A 25,028-nucleotide genomic window follows, 5' to 3' on the forward strand; every position below is an offset into this window, starting at 1 on the left:
ACTTGAATGAGGTCTGTAATGCCCACATGCTGAAGCCTTTAGCACCGCCCGAATGGCGGACGCAATAAGGATTTGACCACAATAAAATTCTAATAGCGAAATCGTCTGTTTGTTGTTAATTTCATCCAGTACTATCCAACACTTATATTGTTGTGTGCCATGAAAACTGCAAGCTGTAGGAGGCACTAGCTGGCCAGTAGAATTTCAGTCCTGTTTATGCATGAAAACCACACACAAACAAGCCGAGCCCTTTAGAGAGGTCACATGGGTTGAGGTTTGGCCAAAATGGGAGTCACTTATTATTGCAGTGTTTTATAGGAATGCCTTATTTATGTGCTGAGGATTGCACTGTGCCATGAATATGAATAGACTGATAAATGTGGGTTATATGGGGCTGGGAGGACGTAGTAATAGCTGAACTCAAGGTCAGCGGTGGATCGCTGATTCCACCAGAATTCTGCAGACAGCTATCCAATGAAACAAAAACAAAAAAAGCCTAAATGAAGAGGGCAAGGAGTACCTGTCTGACTCAACCTCAACCACAAGAGGTTCCTCAAAGGCTTCTAGGACTTGACTTCCCTACATGACAGGGCAAACTCTTTTATAGGGCATCAGAGAGAGAGAGCGTAATGGTCAATATGGCTGTGCTGTGTCTCCCTTTATAAGATTCAGTGGCGTGTTGAGGTGCAATTTTAATCAGATTTTTAATTAAATTTTGCCTCATTGAAAATCTCTCCGGGAAATAGATAAGCATCTACTGAACGATAAAGAGCCGAACCTCACTGTAGATGTGCGTTGCAGGTGTTTCAAGTGAACACATGGGCTGAATTAGTAGACGCGCGGATATTTTGTGGATCAATATTTGCCGGTCCCCTGTGCTGTCCACGGGCAGAAAAGTGTAGCTGAAGGCTGTATTTTATTCAGGGGCCCTCAGGTCTCTGCTTAACTGATGATTACCATTTTAACTAGTCCTCACAGGACACAGTGCAATCAATAGAAAAAGACATTGCTTTCAGAGAGAGAGAGTATGGATTTTGTTGCATAATGGGGACAAGCTAGATATAACGGCACAAACATGCAGGATTTCAGATCAGACTGTAATGTGACAGAGGACAACATGCAGAAGAAGACGATAATACCAGAGGCTCATTATTGACATTAGACCTGCATCGAATGTACTTTACAAAGACAAACTCATTATTCAGTCGTGTATGCATTTACGTCTGAAATGCATATCTGCTTCATCTTCACATTAGTGTTGCTCCATGTATCTTGTCTTGACTAGTCTATCCCTGTTCAAACTATGCCCTGCTACTGATCCCACTTTCACCATCAACAACACTCTGAGCTGTCAATCTCAGTGTGACTCCATATAATCATTAGACGGTATTTAAAGGTGCATGTGCTTGTAAGATCTGGCCAGAATGTTAATTTAAAACTAAGGCTGTCAAATTTAACGCCATAATAACGCATTATTAAAGTTAGTAAATTTGTTTTAACACCACAAATTGCTTTAACGCATTAACACAACTTGCGATTTTTAAGATGTAGAAGGCTCAGTTTTAAAGCAAAGATTTGCAAAGGGGTCCTTTGACCTCTGACCTCCAGATATGTGAATGAAAATGGGTTCTATGGGTACCCATGAGTCTCCCCTTTACAGACATGCCCACTTTATGATAATCACATACGGTTTTGGGGCAAGTCATAGTCAAGTCAGCACACTGACACACTGACAGATGTTGTTGCCTGTTGGGCTGCAGTTTGCCATGTTATGATTTGAGCATATTTTTTATGCTAAATGCAGTACCTGTGAGGGTTTCTGGACAATATTAGTCATTGTTTTGTGTACATACATTTGCATAAAGCAAGCATATTTTCTCACTCCCACGTTGATAAGAGTATGAAATAGTTGACAGATAAAAAAATTTAATTTTTTTTTTTTTTTTTACTGCCATTTACAGTTTCCTTGTATGTATGAGTTTAGCTGCTCACAAAATATACAACATAATACATATAACATATTTGTATTAGGTACCTAAATTATAAAGTAAGTCTAAGCTTAGCCTAAATAAAATCTGTGTAACTGTTAATGTATACTGCTTTGGGGGTTTTCAAAGGAATATTTTACCCCCGAAATAACCATTTCTATACCAATTAATCACCCTGTGGTACCTTGAATTCTTGAAGAAAACTTTGTTTTTCTTACATGCCTCCACGGTGAACAGAGAATCAGAAGATGGAGAAAAGTCTTGATGAATTGAAGAAAATGGGGGCCGCGTTTAACCACAGAAAACCTATATCTCACACAATTGGTTCAATATAATCCAAAAATCCATGCACGGACAAAAATCCATGCACAGACAGTGGTGGCGGAAGTGTTTTAAATAGTAACATTTTTGCAAAAATGCATGTGTTTGGGGAGTAGTGAGCATACGACTGGATAAATGAGACTTGGATTATACTGCACGAGTTGTGTGAGAGATTGGAAACGGATGTTTTGATATAGTTTTGCTGTTGTTAAACGCGCGCCGTGGAGGCATGTGAGAAAAACAAAGTTTTCTTCAAGAATCCAAGTTAACATGTGGGGAGTAATTGATATACAAATTTTAAGGGTGAAGTGTTCCTTTTATGTGGGGGGAAATACGTCAGTTACAGTGGGCCATATTGCATGATTTTTCTTTAAAAAACCACAAGCTGAAATAAACTCCTCTTGTTAAACGTGGCTATTGGAGCACTTATTAGCTGTGGAACTCTACAAAGCACACTATAAAAGACATGAAGAAAGTCGCTAGCCTAGCAACAGTAAGGCAACAAACAACCCATAATGCGACACTCTCTTAAATGGGGCACTCCAGCAATGTAGTATTTGTAAGGCTACTGTACTGAACATATTGTACATTTCATTCATTCATTGGTCAATGAGCAGCTCCACTGCAGGAAGTCAGGGTTGATTTGCTCAAGGGCACCTTTACAGAGAGAGGACACACTGGTTCAATCACTTCCCCCATCAGACTGCCATCCACTCAGAAGGTTAACACACTAGCCTCACTAACTAAAATATGAAATCTAAGTTATGCAATCCATTTCTAATAGGAAACAGAAAATAAAATGCTTTTACAGAAAAAAAATCCCACTAATATTCAGAGTTAATACCCATCCATTCTTTGAGACAATAAATCTCAAAGTGGGGCTGTATTGAAATCGGGCTGCGTGATCATTTGCAAATAATAATCAGTGGCTTTATTTTACTCATGCTCAGGTTTTAATTAAATAACACTGTGATATTAATTATATCCTACTCCCTGGTTGAATCAGATTATTGCATGTCTTTGTGCGTGCGTGACCTGGAAATATAACGCTGCTCAGACTGCAGGGCCACAGATGAACTGCCAAGATTCCACCTTGATTCATTTGAGTGTGTTTACTCTCTAAAGGCCACTTCATGTCACGGAGGATGCCATTTGTTTTGAAATCTCACTCACATGAAAAAAGCAAAAAGAATTACATCCAGAGTTCCAGACCCTCTGTGCTGTGATAGGTACAGATATCCTGCCACAGTGCATGTTGTGAGTTGTTTTGTAAGTTTATCTCAAGGATAAAACAGCCTCGAGCGCCTCGGTCAGCCCGTTCTCACTCCGAGCTCGTCAAATACCGCCGTTTGGTAAGTGCCCCTCGGCATCGGAAACCGACGCACGGAGGCCCCCTTTAGCAACAATATGTGATGAACCGGGCTTTCAATTAGCTCCAATGTAAACCCACCTACGGCGTTATTCAACGGTCGGAGCAAGAGAAGGATTTATAGCGTTATGCCCTGGCCACACAGGGAACGTCAGCAGCTCGTGGCGGCTGCGGAACCTATTGTATTTATTTTGGCGTCCATGTTAACAGGTTAGAGCAGCCACACTGTTACGTGTCAGCTGCGTCTCTTGGCGAGAGTCGAGGTCGTGCCTGTTTTTACCGCGAGCAGCACGGTTCACAGCAACAACAGAGAGTGGAAGTGATCGTTTGACAGTATATTGACATCATATCAGCAACATTACTACAGTTTAAATGTCTGTATCTGTAGAATATGTCATGGACATGAAAAAAGTAAAGATATATTTTTAAATCAACACTTCCTGCTTTCATTTAAAAATAAAAGCCCTCAAGCGTTTATTCTGTAGACATAATTATTTCATTTGTTAAATCAAGACTTTTATTCTGAAATATTTACAGGACAGTGTTGTAGAAAATGCAGTGACTTGCACGGCTCCATGAATTATTGAAGAACTTGGTTTTAATCGTGGATTACTACTATTATTTACAAATGAGCACGCTTCTTAACCTTTTTCTGTCTAAAATAAATATAAATGACATTCATAATGAAATGAAATATCCTTTATGAAAGGCAAACTCTATGTAGAAAGAAAGAGCTGGCAGCAGCATTAGCTGGTGGTGTGGTTAACCCACTCGTGGGAGATGGAGCAGTTCAGCGAGGCAGTCGTCACACACTGCTCACATAGGCAGTCTGGCCAAGCAGGCTGGAGTGGCGGTGGATGGGTCAAACAAACACAAGACTTTGAACCAGGAGACCGGTGTCCGAGTACCGCGTGAAAGTAAAGCAATGTTGACTTATTTTGTCATGTCAGTCTTTAGTCACGTGACTCGTCGGTATCGTCAGTCCCGTGAGTCACATGAGTCACTAGTCAGTGAAGTTAACGTCAACCATGACCGTTTCCTAACCCTACCTAAATGGTCGTGTTGCCTAAACCTAACTTCCTGTGAAAACGGAAGTTTATTTTGAAAGGACACTCTGCATGTAAGGAGCGTATATTGACATGCCGTCCCCGGTCCTTCCAAAAGTAACATTAGAGAGGTACCCCGTGCGTCGGTCTCCGATGCCGAGGGGCATTGACCAAGCGGCCGGCCACGGGACCTCAAATAATGGCGACAATGCCAAAAAATAATCAAAAAAGAAGAAGAAGAAAACAACCTGAGGTAATATGTCTGTAACTGACTACACTGGAAAGTCCTTTCTTCATAAATAAGGCATGGAAATATAAAGAGAACAATCAAACCACCACATGTCTGGTGTTCATTTGAAATATTAAACCTCTGGACACTGAAGCTGACCAAAGCTGATTGGACTGATTGGAAAAGAGCATGAATTGCTTTCCCCCCCTTTCTTCTTCCAAATTTTTTTTATTCTCAGCACTGCACTACAGAGACTACCACAGAAAAGAGGGTCCTCAACTCAAGTTGTGGTAGAGTGGTGTTTCTTTTGAGGATGATTAATGAAGGCTCCTGCCCACAAAAAGCAGAAGTGTTCTTCCTCATCAGACAAGCGATGCTGATTAAGCTGCTGAAGTGTTCTCTGATTACTGGCTCACCTCTTATTCCAACTTTTTTAGTCTGTGTGTGTGTCTACGTATGTGTGTAGTGTCAGCACTGATGTGATGAGCTGTGTTTTTTTTGGGAGGGTGGGTTCGGCAGCTCCTCACTCTCTCCCCACCTGTCCATTAGTTCTACATGACTGAGTCTGCTGCAGCTTTCATCACCGAGATATCCACACACACACACACACACACACACACACACACAGAGACCAGGCCCGGGTTTGATGTGTGCCGCTTTCCTGGGCTATCCAGTCCTCTGGCAACTGGACTCTCTGCAGTCCACTCATCAAATAATGGCTTTCCATTGCACCACAGACACATACTGCTGCTAAGATGATTTGCCAATACTGGCCTTTTATTAAACACTAAATCATGCATCCTTGGCAAGATGGTGGTTCCTCCCAAAACAGACCCACATTGAAAAAAAAAAAGTATTTGCAATGTGCAATGCAATTTTGTTTGCTTTGCATCTTTCATTTTTTACCTGCAAAGACTAAGGATGCCAATGTCGGTCAGTCCATTTGTCCCTGTGTCCGACCAAACACTTTTGTCCGCAGCAAGATGTCTTGTCAACTACTGGCCAGAATGCAATGGATTAGTTATGGATATTCATGGTCCCTCGAGGATGAATTCCTATAATTTTGCCGTAAATATTGGAAGACCTTTCCTCAAATACCAGGTCAGGTCCACAGCGATTTGGTCAAAGTATCCAGGTCATGTCATAGTTATTCATGGTCCCTAAAGGTGACCCCTAGAAAAAGCATAGGGTTCACCCAAAAACATTACTTCTAGACCAGAAATATCAAAAACAATTGCTCATTTTAGCTGGTCTAATGTGTCATAGTGAAAGACAACCAATGCAGGACTCGTCTGATATTTTTTTGTCTTCTCTTGCCCAAGTTTGACTGCTTTTACAATGTGGTCCGTGGCATTGAGCCATAGGAGCACTGAGTGCTCCATGGACAGATTGCCATGCAATTTCTGTGTCCATTTAGCATTCTTCTGGCAGAAAAGCGCTGGAGAGCGCTGGAGAATGCTTCATCCCAGTGTTTTTTTTATGTTTCTATAGCGACAATGACTTGACAACATATCAACACTCTAACCACCGTTCTATGATGGCATCACACTTTTGCTTTTTATTATCTATTTTGGCTACGATCTATTTCTTTGACATTTTTTCACCATAAGCACCAACCGGAGGATGCTTGCCCTCATACTTTGTATGAATGAGCTCAATCTGACAGCCATAGAGCAAGGAGGACGATCCATTATAGACAACGCATGCTGCGATTAAAGGCACACACTAACCAACAACATTCAGTGCCCGCCTGGCCGATCTGCCCCCACAAATGGGCTTTTCGGTCTTTGTTATGATAGTCGCTGTGTGACGTATAAACCTCAGGATAGACAGCCAAAACAAGCTTCTCCTCCATTTTCTACAGTGACCTTACCAGCGCTATTCTGAAAAGTTCCGAGATTTTCAACTAGAAGCGCTCACACGCAGTGCTTTTTCTTTAGCTTTTTCTTGGGAACAATCAAAAAAAAGGCGGTGACCCTGAAACGGCAAGGGCCCTTGGCAACAGACTGAATGAATTCTGAAAACATACACCATCAGCTGTCTGTGAACACCAGAACAAAGTCTAAGTCATTTACAAGGACTCAGTGGACAGCTGGAGAATAATCAAGGAGGCCAGTCACATCCAATGCCAAAGACAGGAAATCTCCATCTCCCCTGTATGTACAACCATCAGTTATCACATCACCAAAATGGCATACTTAGGTCACTTGATAACAATTAAACAATCTCCATCACAACTGAGCAAACTCCATCCAGCGATAAAGGCCATGCAAAGTAGCTGAAAGCCCTGGAAAATCCAAGTCAGTTAAGACCTTGTGGATTCTTTGTCAAAGTACTATTTCCAATGTCAAGAATGACCCTTCCTTGCAAGTGGATTAGGTATGGATATTCATGGTGCCTAGAGGATGAATCCTTGTGATTTTGGTGTTCATGTTGAAAGACCTTTCTTCAAACACCAGGTCAAATTTTCCACAGCGATTTGGTCGAAGTATCTTGAAAACTAATAACTACAGTTCCATGAAATGTGTCATAGTTATTCATGGTCCCCAAAGGATGAATCCCATTGATTTTGGGTGACCCCTAGAAAAAGCATAGGGTTTACCCATATAAATACAACCAAATGTTATCACATCATACTTAGGTTGTTTGATAACAACTCAGCAATCTCCATAACAACAGCTAACTCCATCAAGTGATAAAGGCCATGAGATGTAGCTGAAAGCCCTGGAAAACCCAAGTCAGTTAAGACCTTTTTTGTCAAACTACTATTTCCAAGGTCAAGAATGACCCTTCAAGCTCAACTTCAGTTTTTAGCTTCACTACTCTTTGCAAAATTGTCAGTATGAGTTTTTTTTTTTTTTGCCCATCATTTTGTATTGAGGGGTGTAATGATCTTTGCAGCTTTGTGGGGCCTCATGCAAAGGTCTAAAGTATCCCAGACTTTCCCCACCAATTATTAATCAGGCTGGGTCATACTACATTAAAGACCATTCAGCAAGGTCCTGAGCCTGGTTTTTGTTTGATAGCTTTACTTTCCCATGATGTTCTTTCAGAATCTTCCAGGCCGACAAGAATAAAACTGCTTTTAGTCCGTAATGTCTTTGGAATGAGAATGTTCACATTCAAACATCCTCTACACTGGCACAAAGTACTGACTCTCAGCAACTCAAAGCCAAAAATATATTGGTACTGGCTTTTCCATACCCAGTTTGGCCAAACGTTTTAAAAACTTTTTTTTTTGGAAATCCTATAATACTGAACTGGGGGTTTCAGGTTTATAAGATGCAGCATAAATAAACCAGCATGCAGCTAGCACCAGATATGATTGGCATTCCAATATCTTACCCATAACATAGCAAACTGTGCATTGATATGGATGTTAAAAAGTACAAAAAAACAGCAACAACATGAATATGCACTCAGGTTAAAAGGAGTTCACAGTACTTATATACTGTACTTATAATGTAATGAAACCTTTAACGTGCGTATAATCCAAGCCTTCACAATGATCACTTCAAAATGCAACTGAAGCAACTGTGAAGCTGAGCTGCAGCATGCACATCCATAAAGTGACACTGGAATCTGCTGAGGGCTCTCCAAAGTGTTTATACCGCACACATAATTCATATTTGTTTACCCACTTATGTGGTCCTAGTGGGAAATGATGATCACTCAAAACAGTATTAGCACGTCAAATATTGTACCAAATTTTACAGGACCACTCCTGGACTCAGTTTGCAGAGCAAAACAAAGAGTCCCTATTGATTGTTCTCATGTTTGACCAAACAGCTGCTCTGCACCGGTGTCAATCAGTTTATTATTGTAAACACAGCCCTCCAACGCGTTTACCAGGTAAATAGCAAGCTTCTCCTGAGTGCTTCACATGTTGCCTTATTTAAATAGACTTTTTCCCTTGATCTTTCCTTTTCAGTTTGTTGACAGCAAATGTTTGAATGTGTTTTTTTATGTAGATGAATTCTTTGTGTGATCTGTGCACACATCGCCTCAACTGAAGTAATCTAAACTGAAGCTTAAAGTTGCGTTATTTCTGTTTTTTTGTTTTTTAACTTTCTTGCGGACAGAGTTCAACTACAAATTGGAAAGCATGCATTGATATATTATTACATTATACAGTTGATGTGGCTAACATGCCTATGTACATATCCAGCACACAGGTAGCATGATTAGCATTTATTTGTAGTCTACCTAACAAATGTTCAATATTCACACTCCTTTTAGCTCTGGTTTGGTCTCCACCAACTCCTGAGAAAAAATTCCCCAAATAAGTTCCACTATGTTCACAGTTAGTCTCTATAACTGTATGTATCTGCTGTTTGGTGCTGGGCAGGTTGTGCACAGTGGGTTTACTCTTTGGTCAGTGGCCCTACATGCCAAGCTATGATGCTCAATGTGGCCGTAGTTCTGGCGGGAGTAAAGGAGGAGTCAGTTTACGTAGTATAAAAATCGATAAAGTCCTTCACTTAGGGAGGAGGTTGGGGTGGATGGTTGGGTCCAAAAACGCAGGACTGTCACTTAGGAGGCCGTTGTTCGTGTCCCGCGTGCAACCAAAAGTCAACGTTGACTTATTTTAAGTTACGTAATGTTATGTAACGTTACTGATCGCTCATGTAATGTAGCCTACTTAACTACGTTATGTAACATACATACTACGTTGCGTACGTATCATAGCCTACTTAACTATGTTACAAAAGTTACATAAGGTTACTAAGACGCTTACGTAATGTAGCCTACTTAACTTCGTACAAACATACTTATCTTAACTCAAACCTAAAACCTAAACCCTAAACCTAACCAAGTTGTTTCCTGTGAAAACGGAAGTTTATTTTGAAAAGACATGCATGTAACTAGTGGAAATTGAAACGTGGAAAACTAACTAAAAACGCTGACCAAAAATGCAGGAATGTCACTTAAGAGAACTCGAAGTCACTCTAGTGACTTCGAGTTCTCTGCGAGACCAAAAGTCAATGTTTACTTAGTTGGCATTATGTTACGTAACGTAACTACGTCGCTTATGTAACGTAGCATACTTAACTACGTTACGCAGATTACATATTGTTGCTGCATCGCGTTAGTAACGTAACCTACTTAACTACGAAACAAAATTCTTATTTTAACCCAAACAACGATCTTTTCCTAAACTAAGTTGTTTCCTGTGAAAACAGAAGTTTATTTTGAAAAGACTTACACGTACAAACTGTCGCTAGAGGGGTAAGTAGAGCGTCAAAGTTTGAAGCGTTGGGCCACTGACCAATCTGCCATTTTTGACGAGTTGGTAATGAGAATGTGTTGGCCGGACATGCTTTATTCCTGTAACACTGAAATGAATGAAGATGAGGAAAATGGTTATAGTGGTGGAACACATAAATATGACACTTTACATGAACTCGAATTAAAGATTAGTGTCTGACATCACAGGTCCTAGACTGTGTCTTCTTGCCAAAGTCCCTGTGCAGATAATTTGTCTGAGCCTCCTGGATTTGCAGTCGAAGTATGAAAAATAGGATGTGGGAAAAAAATGCTGTGCATCACGACAGTCAACGGGACGAACACTGTATGGAGGCTGTGAGGCAGAAAGGCTGGACACGCTTGAATTGTTTCGGTCACAATCTGCATTTGGCAGTCACAAATGCAATAGCAGGCCCAGACAACCTGAGCAAGGACAGCACACCGAGCTTCAACTTCCACAACACGTCTGCAACGCAACTACATATTTTTGGATGAAGGAGGTTAAATGCTCCTGGAAGAGGCTTTATTCAGTCACATTTGTTTTGTTCGTATTATATAAGCCCGTGATTGTTTCAGGCTTTATTCGTCATCGCCAGGAGCAACCTGCTGGGACACCAAGCAAAAAAAGACAAAAAACAACAAGCGACTTTTGGAACAAGCCCCAGTTATGTAAAGAGTTTTGGATGAGCGCCTCCATCGACACCTCAGCCGAGCTGGCAGCACGTACAGTAGCTGTGCTCGAGTGGGTCAGCAGAACATCCCAGTGATGCCCGTCTCTGACTTTACAGATATACTGTCTCCAGAAAAATCTGTCACCGCGTCCTCGGGCAGACCTGTGCTACAGCTGCTGATGGAAGACCTACTGGCCCCGTCTCAGGATGACACTGATTTAACGAGCAAATGAAAAAAGGGCAGTTTAGGATGACAAATAGAAAGGTATCAAAGAAGTAAATCTATTAGTGAAGGCGCCTGCCCTTGAGCCCAGATACACAGACACTGCCCAGTGAATTCATGTGGCCTTCAAGTTCTCATCACCAAAAATAGATTTCTCTTCACATTGCTGCCCCCGATGGAGGCTGTGGATGATTACAGCAGGTTGTCTGGTAGCAAACGTAATAATTATTCCAAAGACTTTGTTGCCGTGCTAGCAGCAGGACCTATGAACAGCAGATTTGGTCCGTAGGCCCTTTGGTCCTCCGTCCACAGTGAGACGTCTGAACAGCTACTAGACAGATTGCCATGGATATTCATGGCCCCAGGATGATGATTGCTAATGATTTTTGTGGTCCCTTGACCATTCCTCCAGGTGGAAATTCGACACAGACCAACACTCTGGCCCTCGATATGGTAACATGTAATTAGGGTTGGGGTTCCGTAGCATTTCCAAGTCTGAATCCAGTATTGAACCCCTGTCTTATTCAGCATTTGTAACCAATGTTAGAAAATAACTAAAGGCAGAAACAATACAGTTTTGAGTGGCGGCCTAATTAATGGTCACAACCTGAAAATGACACGAGCATCACAACATATGAAATGCTGATTAAATAAGTCCATGGGTCTGGCACATTAGAGCAACAGTTGTAGCCGTTGCACTTTCGCACACCTTATTTTTCAAGAGGTACTTGATCCAAACACTGGATGTTTTGATTCTAGGTTGATTGATAGACTTAAATTATTATGAATATGCATGAAAGTTGAACTGGGAGATAACACAACTAGATTCTGTAGAGAAGACTCGCCACTCTTGGCCTTTTTGAACTACAAATACACACCATCCACTCGTGAGTAAAGTCAGTGGCGCTTCTTTCACCTGGCAGCTTACAGATTTATCATTAATTAGGTGCAGCTGATATGATCTGCCGCTGGCTAAAAATAAGGAGCCCGCTGACCTGAATGTTTTGCACATTGCTAAAAAAAAAAAAAAAAAAAGAGTGAGGATAGACAAAAGATTTGATAAGAGATTCATTAACCTTGGAGCTTAGCAAATTCACATATTTTATCAACCTGATATGGATCCCAAAATGGAGCCATCAATGATATATATATATACAGTATATAAGGGCTGTCAATCAATTAACATGTTTAATATTTAAGTATTCAATTTGTGAATCCAGGTATTTATTTCTCTTTGTAACCTGCATTTTCAAAGATATTTTAAATTCCATTATTTATTTTGAATTCATTAATGTATTTTTAAATGATGTACTTATTGACTGTTTTATGGTGTTTTTGTAAATCTCTTTTTAATTTCAACTATTTATTAATGGATTATTTCATTTGTAAATTATTCTTATAACTCTTTTTTATTATCCATTAAAATGTCAAATAATAAATTACTTTGTAATTTTTTCCATTTATACATAGATTAATACAATATTTTAGGGCTGTCAATCGATTCAAATAATTTATCGCAATTAATCACACATTCTTTATCTATTCAAAATGTACCTTAAAGGGAGATTTGTCAAGTATTTAATACTCTTATCAACATGGGAGTGGGCACATATGTTTGGTTAAGAGTTTCAAAAAAGGAAATCAAATGATTATCATATTTCTCTAAACAATGCAGCCAGCATAATTAAAATATTTTGCAGCCAAACATATGTCCAAAAAGCCATTTCTTTTTCATCTCCTGTTCTCACCAAAACAGAAAGGAACTACAGTAAACTCAGCAGCAGCAAGACAAAAAACATGAACACTGTTACTTAATAACTAGAACTAGAACAACCAGAACTGCAGAATAATTAAGTACTGAAGGAGAAACCAAAATCCATCAAACCATTTGCTGCAATGCTCACTGTATGTATAATATTACTTTATAACTATGACAGGGAAACAAATCATTAAAGTCACAATCCATGATTGTTGACGAATGTGTCAAGCAACAAACAAAATTGAAAACACCGAATTGGAACCTTATTGACAGACTAACACTAGACTGTAGCCTGTAATTTATTAGCTGAAATGTGATATACTAATGGAGCCTTAACCAGAAGAGACTCCACTCCATTACCTGGTGTTACATCAGTCACAAATGAAGCCTGTGCTTGTCATATGCAGTACAGTATGTCATGTATTTTGACAGCCTCTGTGAGACAAGTTCAGGGCATCTCAGTGGTGACTTACTCTGACCAACTTGACACTTAAACCTGTGATACTAAAGCATTCAATATAGAAAACAATAGCACACATATGGATTCAAATATAGTTATGTGGAGTACACAACATTCATATTTGTTCGGTCTGATTTTGATGTTTAAACAGATTTGGTTCATATTGCATGAGATACAAATGATCATTTTGGGGGTAAAGTATTCCTTTAAGCATGCAATAGTTACCATGCACAGATTTTGTAGACAGCAATAATGTTGGAAGTGGATGCAATAAAACAAACGATGAATGTAATCCAGGGTTTTGCAGAATTGTACAGTATCAACATGGGAAAGACAACTGAAGAAGGGCGCCAAATTCTGCTAACCATGGAAGCTACTGAGTAAAAGCTAACCAACTCTTCACTAGAAGCTGGCATTATAGCAAATCACAAAGGCAGGTTTGTTCAATATCAAACCTCATATACATCAGAGATTAGAATATTTCAATATTTTCAAATAAATATGGTACATTTGTGTGATGTATCTAAATTGTTATTTTTAAATATGTACTATCCTTTTTATTGATAAAAGATCATACAATATCACCTGATGACCATTGCTTTTTCCTTGCACCCTCAACCTATCAAACCATGTCAAGCATATTACATTAAAATGCAAAAACCACAATTCAAATGAATTTGTCAAGTGTCACCAGTTTCAGTATATTCCCATCAGTGACAAACAGGCCATCAAGCACTGTGTGTCTGGAGCCATGCCAGGCTCAGATGTAATTCTACTTTGTCGGATATACAGTGGAGTACTTAGTGCAGTAAAAGAGACGTGTTCATAGAAAATCAAACTGACATGTTGACTTCCTCTCCAGGACCTCGGAGACCGGCGGCCTCTTGATCTTTACATCTGCTACAGTAATACTGGAGCACATGTAGTTCACCCTGATCTTATGTTGATGACTCTCCAGAGTGCACAACTCCACCAAGGTGCAAAAGAGGGAAGCACTGCAATCTACCAGGCATGATGTAAGCATAGCATACTAGATGTAATATGGTTGAAATACAAGTCAAGAGTTCAGTGACAAAAAAATACAAGCCCAAAATTCCCAAAAAATAAACTTGGTATAGACAAAGTGATCCAATATTTGAGACAACCATAATTGTTTTATTGATGTTAAACGGCACTGACTGATGGGATTGTGGGGTATCAAATGCAAGTATTGTTAATACTTTGCGGTCATGCCTATGTTCCCTCTGCCCTATTTTCTCTCAGCACATGTGAATTTTTAGTATTGTTGCCTTTGTTAGTTGGGTTGCTTAGGTTTAGGCATGAGGAATAAGATTGGTTAAGGTTATTGTAAGACAATCAGAGGCAGAGTAGAGCGGGTCATGCCTTCGCTATGGTAAGAAAAAACAAATATAGTGGCCTAAAAGGTCTGGAGACTTCATTCTGCATAATAATTAGCCATGTGCTTCTGTTTGTTTTCGGAGCAATGGGTCTTCAGAACAATGGGCGTTTGCTTTCGGTATAACGGGCTGTCTGACGAATGGCATAGCATCAGTGGAGGTACTGATCTGAGGGAACATAGGGAAGAGGGAATGTAGGGTTGAGGGAACATAGAGCTGTGGGGACATAGAACTGAAGGAACATCGGGCTCAGGGTACATAGAGCTGAGGGAACATGGGGCTGTGGGGACATAGGGTTGAGGGAACATAGGGTTGAGGGAACAAAGGGTTGAGGGAACATAGGGCTGAGGAAACATAGGTCTGTGGGGACATAGGGTTTAGGGAACATAGGGCTGTGGGGACATAGGGCTGAGGGAACATAGGGTTGTCGGGACATAGGGCTGTGGGAACATAGGGCTGTGGGGACATAGGGTTGAGGGAACATAGGGATGTGGGGACATAGGGTTTAGGGTACATAGGGCTGTGGGGACATAGGGCTGAGGGAACATAGGGCTGTCGGGACATAGGGTTGAGGGAACATAGGGCTGATGTTTTAGTATATTCTAAAATAAATAATCCACTATGGGATCACTATGAGAGTTGGTGAACATAGTGCAGCAAGACTCAGATCCTTTTCCCAGGACATTATGAAAACTCTTTTGTCTTTACTAAAATGTGGAGATACTGACATATTAGTACTCAGGAGAGTTGTAATTACTCATCTAGTTTAGAAATTTGACTGATTAAACAACAGCAAATAAACCTTGATTCTAGTACACTGACTAACCATTCTGCTAGCTGTCAAACACTGCCCAGAGGATTCCTTCAAAGTGTCTGAGCTTACAGAAATGAGTCTCTCAGTCTGTCCAGAGCGTCCAAAGTCCAGAGGGTGGGCGTTTGGATTCAGCATTAGAGAGCAAAGCCTGGGATCAGTGAGCTAAGGTTACGATGCGTAGCCGTCACTATCTCCTGTCTCAGCTGGTGCTGCATCAGGCATCAAAAGCCCTCAAGGACTAGTACAGAAACCTCCTGCTGCTCTGCAGCACCGCCTCACCCACTGTGCAGCGAGTTTCATTCAGCTGCAGTCGTAACCTCCTGTTGACCCCGCTCTCTCTCCACCTACTCTCCCACTGCACTATTATGCTCTGTCTGCTTGCATCCCAATCCCTCTGAATGATTCAAGGATGATGGATCATTTTCCTGCCAAAAAAGTGTTCAGGCTCCACACAAATGGAAGGAGATCCACCTTCACTTATGTGGGCGGAGAGGGAGAGCGAGAAACAGAAACCCTGGCAAGGAAATACTTACTTTATTCAATTAGATCGCTCATGACAGACATTTCAGTTCCGCTTTTTAAAAAAAAAAAGGGAATTCATATTACACTCGTCTGTCAATGTAAATATATTATAAATAAATGTTGTGAATATAAGAATCAACTTGTTTGCCAAACTCAAATATGAATAGGGCAAGATGAAAAGCAGTACATTTTTGGTGCATAATACACTGTTGCATCTCTCATGGTAAATATCCATTTATTCTCCATGGACGGCTACCACCAGACTATTATTCACCATATAAAGTTTGTCCTTATTACAACATTAGAGATTGTATTTATTAGTAGTAAATTTGGACAGTTCTCTTAACAATGAGTCATTAGCAAACCAAAGCTCATGAAGGTTTTTTTTTTTTTTTGAGACATTCCAGCATGACAGGTAAAACAGCTATAGATCAAATCCTAATGGCTTATCTGGACAAGGGCCAATCTCAAATTGCATGAATTTGTAATGTTCCAAATACCGTATGTCTCCCCTACACTTACTGTGTGCTTCTCACATAAAAGACGGTATGATGATTTTCAAAATAAACTTCCAACGTTGTTTACTTAGTTTTTAAGTTTACTTGGTAAGGTTTAGGAAACAAAAGTACTTTGTTACGTAAAATAATCACGCTTTGTTACATAACTGATGTTAGTTATATTGTCAACAGCAGTCTCGTGTGTGAAAGTCCTGTGTTTGTTTGTGTGAATAAAATATGTATGCATACTACTGATAGTATAATCAATATAACAATATAGTGGCCTATGTGTGTTCTGCAGCGCAGAGGCGAATATATGGGCACAATGAAAGGAGAGAAATTATATTCTGTAAATAAAAAAAAAGTCCCAAACCTGGCCCAAATCGACTGCGTGTCGGGCCGGTCGGGTCCCAATGGGTCCAAACAGGCTTGCAGACCTCTAAATACATAATTGGTTTTGCTATTTTCATAGACTGGTTCTAGACCTCTTAATCACTACTCACATCTGCAGATTGTTCAATTATTTTGTTCATTAATTTCAATAGATTTGCTGTTGTGCCCATTGGTGGCTAATTTAGGGTTGGAGAAACTATGACCAATCAGAGCTTTGTAGGCGGGAGTAGGAATTGGGAAGTCATCTTTCTACATGGCTAGCTGGCTACCTAGCTAGATCCATGCAAAATGGATGGATGAAATTGACACCGATGTATGTTTGCAACATGGAATGTGAAACTTGCAAAATGAGACCGTTCCTCGCTAACGCATTTAACTGATCAAAAGTAAATACTATAATGCCACCTTTGCATAAGAATAAGAAAAAAAAGTGGCAAGGAGTAGCAATCATTTGCGATCTGCATGAAAGCAGCAAATCGTACCCCTGGTTGTTGTTGATTGATTGAGTTACTGTGTTGACAGAAATGACATCAGTGGTAGCTAAACTGTTGGCTACAGTCTGTATGATGGTCTAGCAAGTTCATAAAGTTACCAGGCTAATGATCGCTCATTGCAAGCAAAATCCATAGCTGTGCACAACGAGGGCAAGTAGTGTAAGTCATGATTTTTGCCTAGTTACTTATTTTTAGCATTGTCTCCACATTCTGAGATCTCAGCAAGTACTTTGCTGAGTACATTGTTATCATAACCAATAGAACTGGAGGCCCTGCTAACTAAAATAAAACCCAAGTCCTAATAAACCGTAGTTTCCCTTTAACAATGTGGGCCTGCATGGAGACTAGCCAGTCCCTTAGCAACCCTGATCGTCATTTCTAACTGATCTAGTGGGCCATTAGGAGACAAGTCAGCAGGGTGGGGTGCAGGGAGCATCATTCCATTACAAGTTAGGTCTTAAAACCGTCCATTGGTATGCAGGAGATGCACTGCTGCACCTTTGCTGAGCACAGAGTCATTCTGCTTCATTTAAGCAAGTCTGATCCAGTGATTCTTTTTTTTTTCTGCCTCACATTGTGAAATTAATAATTAATATGTAATACTCTTCTGATTCACTTATCAATTTTAAAGCACAAACAGAATCTAGAATGGGCTCTTGCTGCCAGCTTTTACCCCTGAGGACACGGCCAGACGAGTGGAAAGTAATGAGAGAAACCCAGCAGTAATGTCCCTGAAATGATTTCATACAAACAAAGTTGAGATGGCTCTCTCATGTTCCAAGCTGAACGGAGCATGCTGTCCCAAGGAATCCAAATAAAGGATGAACTGTTAATTATTTCCAAACAATGGCAGCATATTACCTGGAGAAGTGCAGTATATTACACAGAGGTCCGTAGAGAATGAATATGATACCGTTCAATTACATAATTATTCACTTACACAACATTTTTGTATTGATAATTACTGTAGCTGTAAGGAAATTAAATGGAATGCCTGAGGGTACATAAAGGATAAATTTAAAACCTGCATCTTATTTTTATAGTTTTTTCCATCAAATATTGTATACTCATTTACAGACATTTGTGATGTATTTTCCCAAGTGGTGTTACAGTGTTTCTGTACATATTTTAATTAGTTTAAGTACTTATTTCAAGCCCAACCATGATGTTCCTCAACCTAACTGTTTTTTGTTGCCTAAACCTAACTGCGGATGTTTGCATGGTGTACAAATGGCATGCGCAAAGGCTAAAATGCATACTCATGACACGCGGACATTCTGCATAATGTCGTGCTATTTATACATGTTCTTGTGAGACCGGGTTGAGTTGGGACTGAGAATGTGTTGAAGTTAAAGGGGACATATCATGCTCATTTTCAGGTTTATGCTTGTATTTTGGGTTTCTACTAGAACACGTTTACATGCTTTATTGTTCAAAAAACACATTATTTTTCTCATACTGTCTGTCTGAATATACCTGTATTCACGCTTTGTCTGAAAAGCTCCGTTTTAGCGCATTTCAACGGAATGGCAATGAAATTGCGTTGCTAGGAAACAGCATGGGTCCATTTTTACATCCTGTCAGCTGATGTCGTTCACATACACTGCAACAAGAAATAAACTTGGACACATTTAGTATGTTTACATTTATAACTGTGAAATGGTCTAAATATTGTAGATTTGTGACATCACAAATAGACAGAAATCCTAACGGCTTGTTTCAAACGCACAGTTTCTGAATACGGGCTGTGTGTATTTCTCCATGGATTGAGTGTTTTGATACTTTCACAGTATTTATATATCACAGAAAACCTGCTTTATAATATAAAAGACATTAAAATCTCACTTTTTACAATATGGGACCTTTAAAGCTCTGTAGAACTGAGCAGAACAACAGAGTCAGGTTTTTTCATCAAGGGACACTTTTCACATAACATATAGTCATTTGATCCATTTTTAAAATAAGAAAAAATATTGATTAGTGCTCAGCTTTTTACTGAAAGGGAAAGAAAGCAAGAACTGTAAATGGCAAGGGTGCAACTACAACATATTATATTGGTCTGCACATAATCATAAAGGGTAGGCGTTAAAAGTAATAAAAACAAAACATTTTAAAGGAATATTGCATGGATAATTGACTAACTGCAATGCAGACAACAGTCTAAACACTGGGGTCATGTCTAATATAAGTAAATATGTTGAAGTTTTACATTTACAGTATGGTTGTTGACATTTTATGAGGAATATGGTCACATCAGTGGGACACATTTGCAGGAGGTTGCTGCTTCTAAGTTTAAACTATAGTAAAAAAGTATCCCATTCAGAAAAAGCCCTGTGTGTGGGTGGCGGGGGGTGGCAGTATATTCAAGTAATGGATGGGTGACAGCGGCTAAAGCGCACATTTAAACATGTAATTTCATCAGTCACAGAGCTGAGCAGAATCCTCACACACACACACACAGTGAAGAGGCGGAGCCAGTGTCCAGCCTGGAGCCTCCCAGGAGGTCTGCGCTGCACGCACCGTGTCAAACCGCTGGAAAATCACACTGCGGCCTGTCATTCGGCAAACGACCGATGCGGCTTCATTTATATACATGCTTTCTGACAGCCTAATTAGACCGGGGCTCTATAATTGTCACTAATTGTCAGTGCGTGACTGATCAGGCAGGAAATCCAAAGAGCACAATGAAATCAAAGTATTAGTACCAAAAAAAAAAAAAAAATTATAGAGTGCTATGTTTCTCAAGACTTCTAAGTCATTATATGACTCAGGTTTATTTTACTTTATTTCTTAATTCTATTGTTTTTGTTTATTTGTTTGCTGTACTTTATTCTTTATGCATCTCCTTAATAATTAAAGGTAACATTACATCAACCAAGATGAAATCTTAAGTGACCCGCCTACAGAGTCTGCCTTTTATGATTAAGGAGCATGAGGTCAGGTGTCTGCAGCAGAAAAGCTGCAGGTCCTGGTCTTGTGTCCTCAGCAACTTTAAAACGGTGTGCCGCTGAACTGACTCTTGTTTTGACTGGTATTTTTTAACTGGTCTATCAACCAGTGTAAAAAGTATCAGCATGTTTTAAATCTACAGTAATAATTCCTGTGCCTAAGAAGCCCACTGTTAGCTGTTTAAATGATTACAGACCCGTTGCCTTAACATCTGTTGTAATGGAAGTGTTTGAGCGATGTGTGTGAATGCTCTGCCCGTAGAGCATGCGCATTAACATCCTGCAAAAGTAGAGTGCACCAGTGAGATGGCCAACAACAAGTGTTGTATATACTGCAACTGTACGTATGTAATCAACCCTCACCCGCGAGCCTTCAGCGGACATGCCCCCAGCGTTTCAGAGCACAGAATACTGCTTATTTTTTCATCATTTGTTCACCATAATTTTAAATTTGGCTTTTTTTTTTTAATCATTCAAATTTGTCTGGGTGGTTTATTTTGACATTGTTTCTGTAGTTTGACAAAACTCAGAAAACATTTTTGTTTTACCTAGACTTTAAATGTTCTACCACTTTTTAATTAGCTATTATGATTTTAAAAAATTACCTGCATTTTTCATATTTTCACCAGCCCTCGCTGTCCCTGAACGCCTTTTCTTTTAAAGAGTCATCCAAACACAATGTTGGCACCATAAGTGTCTGACTGTACTAATGAGTTTGTCTGAGCGTTGTTCATTACTGTACGCTCTAATCCCAACCACTCAGTGTAATGAGAGAGAGAGGCCCACTGTTCATCCCCCCAAAAACAGGAGAGTCACCCAATCGGCAAAATGTCTGTACACCGTATTAACTCAGCTGAAGGGAAGATTCCAGGGTGCAAAACATTTCCATCACACCAGGAGTGACCCGTGAATAAAAGTATTACAATTAAGGCATACTGTAATGGTCCCATCTCCCAAAACCATCCCTGACACTCAACTGAGCTAAAACTGGAAGCATTGTGCTAAATCCTATTAGCTTCTGTTCAATGCTAATCCATGAAACCAATAAGCAGCTATTAAAAGTTCAAAAATTCATCGGGCTGAAAAAGATGCACCAGTAACAGGATTACTGATTCTAACGCACACCCTGCCTGACATGTTCACAGACAGCCCACAGTATGAACCATTTTAGGCAGAATATGCATGGTCAAATGTCAAAAATTATTGTAAATAATTATTTGATTTCTAGAGAGTACGGAATAATTAGAATATTGATAATCATTGCATTGATCATTGCATTTGAAAAATGTTTTTGAACTGCAGGGTTTCAAAGTAGTTCAGAAGCAACTTTTTATTGACTTAAAAATGACTATTATTGCCCAAAGGGGCATTTGCACCATATAATATACATAATAAGTGTATGTTGTCACTGTGACGTCACCCATTGGTTTGTGGACTACGGTTTTGAAGCCTCAAGTTCAATATTTTTGCTGTCACCATCTTGGTTTTTTGCAACCAGAAGAGACACGAGAGGGCGGAGCTAAGTACAGCCGAACGCTGAATAAGACATTTTTAGGCGCAAAATGTTACAATTAACTTTGATGAACTGAAAACACACTGTGAAATGGTTAAAGTTCGATGATGAAAAGATGGACAACACCCAGACCGGTCAACGTCTTGGTAGCGACCTCTCAATCACAAGGTAGCCACGCCCTAAAGCATCCCCTGCTTTATGGTCTATTTGACTCTAAATGGGACCATAATTTACTAAATGAACATCATGCTGTATTGAAGAAGACTTGAAACTAGTGATTGAGACCATAAACTCATGTTTACAATGTTTACTGAGGTAATAAATCAAGTGAGAAGTAGGCTCATTTTCTCATAGACTTCTATACAATCAGACGTCTTTAAGCAACCAGAGGAGTCGCCCCCTGCTGGCCATTAGAAAGAATGCAGGTTTAAGGCACTTCAGCATTGGCTTCACTTTTCAGAACTAGAGGTTGCCACCTGATTAACACCCGTCACTGCTGACGTCTGTCTTACTCCATATACTATTTACTTTTCTCAGTTTTGATGTCCATTGCTGGCCACTGTATCACAAAGAGATGTCAATGGACTCCTTACTTTTGTTGTGTGATCGTACTGAAAAATCCAAGTTTTTTTCTGGCATCAATGCCAGCCCAACAGACTGATAGAGCTTAATGAGTGATTCTTAACAGCTCTGTCAGTTAATAGGTAGCCTATAGGTATCTGCTCCATCTGTAATCTCTAATTGGAGTGATGATGTGCAATGTGCACTACACGTGGCAGGTGGTTAAATTTATTTTTGCAACAGGCACCAGACTGTTGCAAAAATAACAGCACAGAAACTCACTCGGTATCTCCATCCAAAACAACAAACGTATCAAGCAACAAACATCTTTTTAAACCTTCAATAACTGATTGGCCATGCACTTGGGGGCAGCGGACACAAGTTGCGAACACAATATTGACCTATCATCACCTTTTAAGTAGATGTGGTCCAGCAGATGTGGAGGAACATCATTCATTTGGAGTCTGTTTGAGTCCTCCTGATGAATGTAAGTCCTGTATTCACTCTCTTTTACTCTGTTTCTGTTCTTTACCAGCTCCTGAGGGAAATATCTGACTCTTCAGCTGCTCTTTAGCTGCTCTTTAGCTGTGCTGAGCAGTAAAGTTGTGGACCGGGCAGCTAAGCAATGAGCTGAAACTACAAAGGTCCACAAAGTCAAGTGGAGCTGCAGATTCAGGTTATAATTCTCCGTAAGTCCATCATAGAAACCCCTTCCACATTGTCACATTGTTTGCAAATTGTCATTTGATACATAAATTATTATTATATTATTATTATATCTGCTTTAAAGGGTAAAGGGTACCGACCAAAGTGTCACACAGGTGTGTGGCTGTGATGACCAACATGATGTGAGTGACATTGTTTAAGTTAAATTCTATGGTGGTGTTCCCAGAAAACAAAAGACGGTTATTTTCATAACCCCAATTTATTTGTGAATCATTACCAAGATCCTGTTTATACAGCAAAATGAAGATTAAAGAGGCAACATTTTCTTTCCCAGATTGTGAGCAATTATTTTTGCGAGTGAAACAAATTGAATTCAGCTTTAAAAATAATTATAGTAAAACAAAAACAAAAACAAAAAACTAGACTACATTTGTAATTCTACTTTATTACTTTATCATATATATGGTGCTACAGTGGTATTTAACTGCAGTTGGTTAGTTATATGGATCATTTTGATAATTTCGCTCAGAAAACATGGTGATTGTTGGATCTTCATCACGTCCAGTAAAGTGAGTCCATCTTAAAAAGAGTCATCATCTGCTCATCACAGTATATTTGACCTGCTGTATTCATATTTGCAATTCTGAATGTTCCCACACAATTTCCCAGAAATGACCAAAAGTGTGTTTGGCCGAACAGTCCCGTCCACTTTACACAGTGACTGTCCAGGTGTGTGGAGGTCTGAGAGTGTGTGCCATAATCTCCATTTGTACAACAGTACCCATTTGGGTTCTCGAGAACCGCTCATCGCTCGTTGACTCCAGGGAAGTGAAGAAGAGTTTGGTTGTAACATTAGTACATCCGGCATCCAGCAGTAAAAATGAAATGCAGTCAATGAGCTGCGGCCTGTAAAGGCCCGCTGTGGACGGACGACATGCCCGGGGGCGCCGAGGTAGCTCGCAGGGGGAAATCCTTGCCAAAGGATCCAGCGAGAGAACACACTGTGTTTGTGTGGCGTTGAAGATCATGTCACGGCAGTTTCATGCAGCGTCGCTATGGCGATCAGCTAAGAATCCCACCAACATTGAGGGGGTACTATCTGCAGTGAAAAACGTGCAACCTGCAAACATGTGCCTTCAGACTTGGTCAGATGGTACAACCTAGATCTTTTGGAGCATACTGACACCTTAACGGTGATAAAGGTGCCCCTGTAAAGTTACGTGAAACAAAAGAACTACCGTATTAGTGATGACACCCATTCTCAATGCCATTACAGCACCACCATATAATTAGACATTTTGTTCATTCACAGGTCCCTCTGAGACTCATGTACCTGCGCCCATTTCCCAGAGGGGTCTGAGCGACCTTCTCCTTACAGGACGGTCAGTCCGCCCAGCGGGGCGCCCAACGCTACCTGCTACCCTACATACTGGAAATGTACGAGAAGTCTGCACCATTTAGTTTCTTCCGTGATGCATCAGAGCTGAGGTGACTGTGATGTTCATCTCTAGAGGCGGCTGAATCCCTGTGCCAGGGAGCAAAGTGATAATTCACTTCTGAAGCCATTTTAGCACATACTACATTACTAGGCTGAAAAGATTGCTATGTCTGTCTTTGGGTCCAATGCACCTAGACAATTACAAAAGTAAGCCATGCATATCAGTCATGTGCTGGCTTGAAATAAAGCCCAGCCATCACTTCTCACATAATGCACCCATATAACCTTGTTTGGGAAATTGGACACTGTGGCAGTTATTTATTACTCATCACCTCTAACTCATTATAGACTGGTGTCACCTTTCATTTATAAAAATCTCCATTTTCTATTTCTCTTCATAACACAATGATGAGCATGAGCAGGGTGGTCTGTGATGGCATTCATATTCCAACCTCAAAAAAAATTATGTCTA

General features: G+C 40.1%; 1 long non-coding RNA gene across 1 annotated transcript; it reads right to left on the reverse strand.

The window, feature by feature from the left end:
- Window positions 1–2,146: 2,146 nt before the first annotated feature.
- On the reverse strand, window positions 2,147–22,787 carry LOC119477334. The gene is made up of 3 exons (XR_005204224.1): window positions 22,774–22,787; window positions 21,135–21,136; window positions 2,147–2,300 (listed from the first exon to the last, which is right to left on the reverse strand). It is a non-coding gene; the product is annotated as an uncharacterized LOC119477334 (long non-coding RNA).
- Window positions 22,788–25,028: the final 2,241 nt, after the last annotated feature.

The sequence above is a fragment of the Sebastes umbrosus genome, chromosome 18 (genome assembly GCF_015220745.1).
Source record: "Sebastes umbrosus isolate fSebUmb1 chromosome 18, fSebUmb1.pri, whole genome shotgun sequence".
NCBI classification, from domain to species: Eukaryota; Metazoa; Chordata; class Actinopteri; order Perciformes; family Sebastidae; genus Sebastes; species Sebastes umbrosus.